The sequence below is a fragment of the Cavia porcellus genome, unplaced genomic scaffold, assembly GCF_034190915.1.
Source record: "Cavia porcellus strain 051 isolate PalLab524CR breed Dunkin Hartley unplaced genomic scaffold, mCavPor4.1 scaffold_19, whole genome shotgun sequence".
Classification (NCBI taxonomy): domain Eukaryota; kingdom Metazoa; phylum Chordata; class Mammalia; order Rodentia; family Caviidae; genus Cavia; species Cavia porcellus.
Window position 1 is genome coordinate 57408446 of NW_026947502.1, and position 7465 is coordinate 57415910.

Sequence of the window (7465 nt, forward strand, 5' to 3'; positions counted from 1 at the left end):
ATTCTCAACGATAAGCAGCAAAATAAAAAATATCTCCTTATATAATTTGCCCTTCCACTGGATCGAGGACAAACCATGTAATGTCTCTTTCCAAGGTTTTTATCTCAATTTAAAGATGGGGAGCAAGCGAAATAAGAGAATTCATTTCTGCAAGCTGATGTGCACAGAACAGGTCTCCAAACCAGTGAAAGAATTTAAGCAAATGTGGAAACAAAGAGAAGATGAAAACAAAGTCAGTGGGCAGTTGGCTAATGAAGTAGCTTTCATATAAACTGTTAATCAACAACTATGATGAAGTATCTACTATTTGGGTTCAGAACTATGCCATCTACTAACAAGGTATAAAGGAGAGTGTTTCCAAAAGGGAATATTTACTTTCAGTGATCACAGAAACCTTGTAAGGCAGCCAGGTGGGGAGGAGTGAGCTTGATTTTTAGGCAGTTTAGCCATCTATTCGAGGGTTTTGTCACAGTACCAAAGCTGTTGTGCAGGGTACATCCTCAAGGCCAGTGTCTCCACCTGCCATGAGCCTGCAGCAGCCAAGCTGTCTTCAGGGATTACTCAGGTGGCTGAGTCTCCCTATGGTCAGGTCATCCTGCCTCTGTGCCACCTGAGGTCCCACAGGACAGTACACAGCAATTTCTGAGTTACATTGCACTTTGCTCCTGCCCAGCAAAAACAAGAATCCATTCTCATTTAGGTGTGGATGATTTGTTCTGTCTTTTAAACTGACCTGGATACGTTGATAACCCTTAAGCCGGTGTTTCTCAGTGATGACACGTTTTGGAATATCAAAGCCAATAATGGCCATTCTGAGGTTCCAGAATGGGGCAACTTTCCTGTGTAGCATAAAGGAAAAGGATGCTTCTGAAAACAAATGTACAGAACTTTAGAAAGAGAAAAGGGGGACAGGAAGCTGGGTAAGTACCTTACACATCTTTGACATTTGCCCAAAATCAAATGACTAGCAAGCGGTGGAGCCAGAACCAAGATAGTTAAATATCTTTCAAAACCACGGATGGATTTCTGCACCTTAGAAAACCACTTCTGACAACACCAAGCAAATCCTTTCCCCCAGAGTATAGCTGTACAACTACCAAATCCATCTGTACAAATACCCCTCCAAAGATGCACAGTAGCCATATTTACTCAATTGAAACAAGAAACCAAGTCACTGATCTAAAACACAGTTCACTTGTTTGGACAACTTAATAAAACACTGGAAGTTTAGAAAATCAGAGCACACCAAGAGCTATGAATACAAGACCCACAGAAACCACTGCTGCAAATGAGTCAGCTGAGTTATAAATATATAATAACAGAATTTACACAATAATAAATATTGATGTGCCATTTAGCCTGACCTAGTACCATTGATATTTTTTGTCAGAAAACAGAACTGTTATGCTTAAAAATTTCTGAAGTGTAGAAAGCAGTTATAATTTTAAATGCCTAGTCATAAACCAAATACCACAGTAAGCCTTCTTTAATTTCTTCTTGTTGAGACTAATAATGACCTGCAAATATCATTGCTCCAGTGTCTGATGTCGCTAAAATATTGAACACTGGGACCAGGATGAGCTGGCTGGAGACTGGTCTTGTTTTAGTTGAGATCTTGGTCCCCAAATATTTATTCCTCAATTTGGGTTATGCTAGGGCCATAAAGATAAATATCCTTTTCACACAAAGAGCTTCTTATCCCCTGGGAGGAAAAGGTGGGGAGTTTCAGCCCAGGAGAACATGGAGGTCTGGAGGGTTAGCTCCTGTTTGCTCTGCAGAAGGAAACAAGCCAGGAATACCAGGTTCTGGAATATCTCACAGTCTTTCTCTTGGCTTGGATCACTGCCTGGTACTCCTGTCTGAACCACAAAACTTACTCAAGTGCTATCTACCTCTGAGCAAACATAATTCTTTCCTGCTTTCTTTCTGAGTAGGTTGCAGTAAGGATTTGGTGAATGAATGAATGATCTTAATGTAAAGAAAACACTTTTTCTTGAGTAAAATGTCAAAACAAGGCACTCTGAAACAGGAAATGGCAGGTTTATAGCTGTGTTTCTCACTTCTACAATATTGCCTTTCTTTTCCTTCCTCCAGCTCCCATTCCCAGTCAGTCGCATTGCCTGCATTTTAAATGTCATGGACACCTGCCTTTCCCATCACCAATTGAACTGCAAATTTAGTTCTGTAAATACCTTCTTGTTCATTACCTCCCTGTTCAGAAATAATCATCACAGCCCCGTTTCCCATGATAGACATTCTCGGCAAGGAATTGGCAAACGATCTGCATAAAAGATCAGACTGCATGCACCTTTTGCTTTGAGGCTCCAAGAGTCTCTGTTGCAGTTGCCCCAACCTTGCCCTCTGCCACTGCAGGACAAAAGCAGCTATGGGCATATGGTATCTAAGCAAGTGAGCTCACTATATTCACATCTAACTCTGATCATGATTATTTCACGCTGTGTTCACAAGTTCTCCTTTTGATTTTTTCACAATCACTTAAGATAAAAAAAACCCTACCTAGGTCATGAATCATCTTAAAACAGATGGTAGGCTGGATTTGGGTGTACAGTTTGCAGACTTCCAGATCTAAAGTCCTTTAGTCTGACATGCAAATTAATCAACATTGATGATCCAACCAGATCACTCATCCCAATGCATCACCAACTGCTAAATTTTAAACCATTTTCTTCTGTGAGTGTACTGTGTACCCAACCATCTCAGTAACTTTGCTAATATTTCTGCTTCCATCCAGCTCCCAAGACTCAGTTTAAGTGCCACTTCTTTCATGAAACTTTTCCTAATGATCTGATCTTAAAATAATGTCTTCATTCTTCATAATAGCAATTTCCGCCTAGCTGTGCATTAAGCAATTTGCATACACCGTACCCTTTAAATCTCCAACAATGGAAGGGATGTTATTGGAATCTTTTTGCAAATAAGCAACTGAGATTCAGCATGATTATGTACTCACTGTGATAACAAATGGACAAGCTAAGATTCTGAGATTTTTTAGAACCTCAAAGCCCATGCACCACCTTTTAAACCCCAAATAGCACATTTGTTCGTATTTTATTTGTATTTCTTTTATGATTCTGATTTTATTTCTAACTACTATTGGGGCTATTTGCATGGATTTCTTCATCTTTTTTCCACAGTCTGGAATGTCTGAAGACACAGTTTCTGTGATATTCGTATTTGTATCCTCAGGGGGATTTGCGTAGAATACTTAATACATCTTTGTTGAGAGAATGAGTACCATTCAATCATACTTGTAGTAATGATGTCTTATTATTAACTTTTGTGCCGATTTCCTGAAATCACTACAAATGATGAAAGAGAATGAACCTGCCTTCTTTTATTTTTGCAGAAAGCAAGGCAATAAACAGAATATAAAAACTTATTCCTGTTATTATCTGTGGAAAGATTTTTTTGTGCTGAAGTAAAAGCAGCACAGATACAAATATGAAATGCATTTTGGACAATTGTTTTGTACTTTAGCACTTTCTTTTAGAAAAAAAGAAAAAGTTCAGAACTGTTGTTGATGAGTCCCATTAGCATATGCACACTGAGATTGGCATGGTATCGCTCCACAGTAAACAGATTTTGACATCAACAACACTGGTCAGTGGCACACATCCTGCTCTCGGCCTGGCTCACGATAGGTTCAGCCTCTATCTCTGTGGCACATTTGGGTCATTGGGAATGGGACTTCTGTCTGGCTGAGGCATTTGGCAACAGGGGCACAGGCATCAACAGTGGGCATTTCTTTTGCAATTCAACTGCCAAATCTAAAAAGTGACCGATCCTCCTGGCTCTGATGTTAAATCTGAAAATATTTTTGCTCTTTTAGATGTGATACCTGTTAGGTTATTATGTAAAAGCTTAATGCATTGAGAAGCAGCCTGGCATAATGACGGAGTCTGCGTTTTGGCACTGAAGGCTACCCGTTCACCCACTTCCATGCTTCATATCACACATCTGAGTTTTGTTTTCATTGCTTGCAAAGTAGAGAAAAATAATCTTATCTTCATGAAATTTCTAATAAGGAAGACAAGTGTCCTAAATCCTTAGTGCAGTCTCTGGTCCACAGTAGTGCTCAGTAGCTGAAGGTCCTCCCTTCTTTCTATGCTACAGTACTACTTTGGAAATAAGAACTAACCTCACTTCATTAGTGAGTGTACAGCCATGGGGTTTTGCTCTTTTGTTTTGTCTTCCACTGGTAGGTTGCTATTTCAGGAACACAATAGCTAAAATCTGACTTGTGAAAGATAACTGTGAGAGTTAAGATCCCCATTTGAAATTGATGTCTGGAGAACAGAGAACAAGCTGTGTGTGTTGTGGCTGTATTGGAAGCCCATGACTTTCAGACCCAAGAAAGAGAAAGGGAGTTTCCAAGAGAAGCATCCATGGTGTGCTGCAGCCCCAGGGCTCACGGGCTTCTGGCACTGCTGTGGAGTAACCGGCTGTCCCTGCTCACAGTTCCTGTCACGCACATGCACACCTGTCTCCCTGCTGTGGTCCCCTTCTTCCTGCTTAAGGATAAATCTCCCAAATGATGCTGTTCCTTTTTCCTTTCAACCTTTCTCCTCCATACATGAACACATTCATATTACCCCTAGTCATTTTTTTCTACCAAAATCATATGCATTCCCCATAGGTGATGTTTATCCCCTTTCTTCTCCGCAGTTTATTCAATTATTTTAAGATCCTCGGTCTCCTTTTCTGTGCTGTAACTTTCCTGGGCATTTAGGCGTCCTGACTTCTTAAGCTTTCCATGTGTCTGTCAAATAAAAGGAAGCATTACAATGAAACAGGAAGTCTTACTGTGAAACACTTTTCAGGGTGTCCTCAAGGTCCGAAACCCTTAAATTTGCTCAGAAGCACATTTTAGAAATCCCATGCTCTGCATCTTTCCAAATTCATTGTTTAGATACATGAATTCAATGAAAACAAATGAAATTTCATTTCTTCATCAGGGCTTCATATTTGGTATCATTGCACCAAGTTTTCAATGAGCTGATTTAGCCTTGTAGCTAGAGTATTTGTTTACATTGTATTTAGGCAGGCTATGGCCGAAATAGGGTACTAACCATAACTCACAATAATATCTGTGTAAGTGCAAGGTGTTAGACCTCAAATGACCCACATGCAAATACATATTTGGGAGACAGGTTTTCTGAGTGACAGTTGCCACTGGATATAAACTATAGGCAGCCCATAGGCTGTATCCATAGGTATCCATACCAAGAGATTTGAGAAACAAATGGTAGAAAATATTCAGATTACAACTGTATCTGTCTCGAACATGTCCATATTTTCTTGCCATTATTCCCTAAATAATACAGTATAGTAATATTAACATTTCACATTCTGTTACACATTCTAAGGAACATAGAGAGTATATATGGAGGTATGTGTAGACTCTATGTGAATACTATGCCATTTATATAACAGATGAGTACTACACGTTCTTACACCCACTGATTTCCTGAAACCAATCCTGCATGGACACCCACAGATGGTTATATTTATTGACTTTGTAAAATTCATAGCTCACTTTATATAGTGTAAGTCACATAGTTTGTTGCTTTCCTTATTTCATGGAAAGTGCTAGTGATCACATTTGTATACTTGAACAGCTGGGCTCCTCAGTTTCTTGAAGCCCTTAACCAGAACTCGTCAGTGTGAGGTTAGTGGCTACCCTGGGGGAAAACAGTGAGTATGTGTGTGCCTCTTTTTCCTAGAGTCTTCCCCATGTAGCATGTTCTTGTAAACACGCTAGTCTCTGACTAAATTTGTAGATATTCATTTTTTATTAGTAAAGCAGAAAAAAACAAGAGTTTCATAAATTCTACAAGCTTGATGTCTTTGTTTTCTGTTCTTTTAAACCCTCTACAAATGCATTGGAGGAAAGATTAGCTTGAGACAAGCCCATGATATTCCAAAAATAGAATTCAACCAACCTCTACTAGGGATTAAATCACAGGGCGCTGCACAGAGAGCTAACAGCCTGGATGTAACACCAAGTCTTGATTTGGAAGTAGAATAATTGTATCTGATTTTTATCATGTGCTCATACAATAGCAAACGCTTCATTATCTACTTGACCAATTCCATGTATCGTGGACCAACTAACTTCACCAAGTTAAAACAATATTTAATATCCATGATTCTAAGTAATAAATTCCCTTATATGAATCACCCATAAAGATGAATCTGTTCTGTAGCCACTTTATTAAGAAATGACAAACACACTTTAAAAAGTGCATAGTGTACTGTATATACTTTGAAGCACATGGAGATAAGTATATACTCATGAAAACGGCACAGCAATGCTATAAACATAACTTTCTATGAGCATCAACAATCCATGGGCTTCTAATTACTCTTTCAAACACTAAATTAGAATATGTATTGCCAAAGTTCACTAAGTAGAATAATACTAATGCATACCCACATGTGCAGGTGTGTGCACACACACAGCGCGCCAATTAATTACATGAAATTTAAACCAATTGAAAATTCCAAATTCCAAAAGAGTAAAGTTTTATGGACTCTTGCTTTTTCACACAAGGGGTCTGATGCAGCTGAAGAACATGAGAAACGGGAGAGCCATGAATGCCACAGACACTGAGCGAGCCTGAGACACTACCGTCAGTACATGGTAGAGAAACGCGGAAGCTCCCTAGAAGAAACTAAAAACTGCTATGGCTCAGCACTTTCTGAAAGGTCATAAAAGAAGAAGCCAAACACAGGAAAAGAATAGTTAAATGACGTGACCTGAAATTAAGAAAGCCATGCTAAACAAGGACTTATTTTCCTGCACTGTGATATTCTTTTAAGAAAACCAACTGTGCAAAATAAATGATTGCACATAATCAACAATGTAGATTGACTAATTTGTTTTCATTTTGTGCCAGGGGAATTTTTGTGCTAGGGGAAGTTTCCAAGATATTAATTTGAGATTGGGTCCTACAATTAATATAAAGTACATAAGGGTGCTGAGTGTCTATAGTTAGGATTAAATTAGCCTAAAAATTAGGTTTAAGATGGTGTGGATATCTGAAATAAAGCAACATATCTTAATTATATAACGTATTTGATTAGTAAGTTAATTAAGTCATCAAACATAAATTAATAATTATGCATTAAATATATTAGAAAGATTGAATCATTCATAATTATTTTAAAATGCAACCAATGAAAGCAACAATCCGCTTTTTGTTAGCTGTGAAATCTGAGATCTGGGCAGAAAAAACAAAACTTCTTTAAAATATGGTGGGCTAGGGGTGTAGCTCAGTGGTAGAGCAAATGACTAGCATGCTTCAGGCCCTATGTTCAACCTAAAGAATCTCAAAGTTAATATAAAGAAAAAAAAGTAAAATAAAATATGATGCTAGTTATCCTTGACCTATTTATAAGCTGAGCAAAAACAGTGTTTCAAAAGACAAAAATATTTTATCAC

The 7465-nt window shown here is 38.4% G+C and overlaps 1 long non-coding RNA gene across 1 annotated transcript; it reads left to right on the top strand.

Moving 5' to 3' along the window:
• Nucleotides 1-834: 834 nt before the first annotated feature.
• On the top strand, nt 835-6885 carry LOC134471729 (uncharacterized). Its single transcript, XR_010041320.1, has 2 exons — nt 835-920; nt 6575-6885. It is a non-coding gene; the product is annotated as an uncharacterized LOC134471729 (long non-coding RNA).
• Nucleotides 6886-7465: the final 580 nt, after the last annotated feature.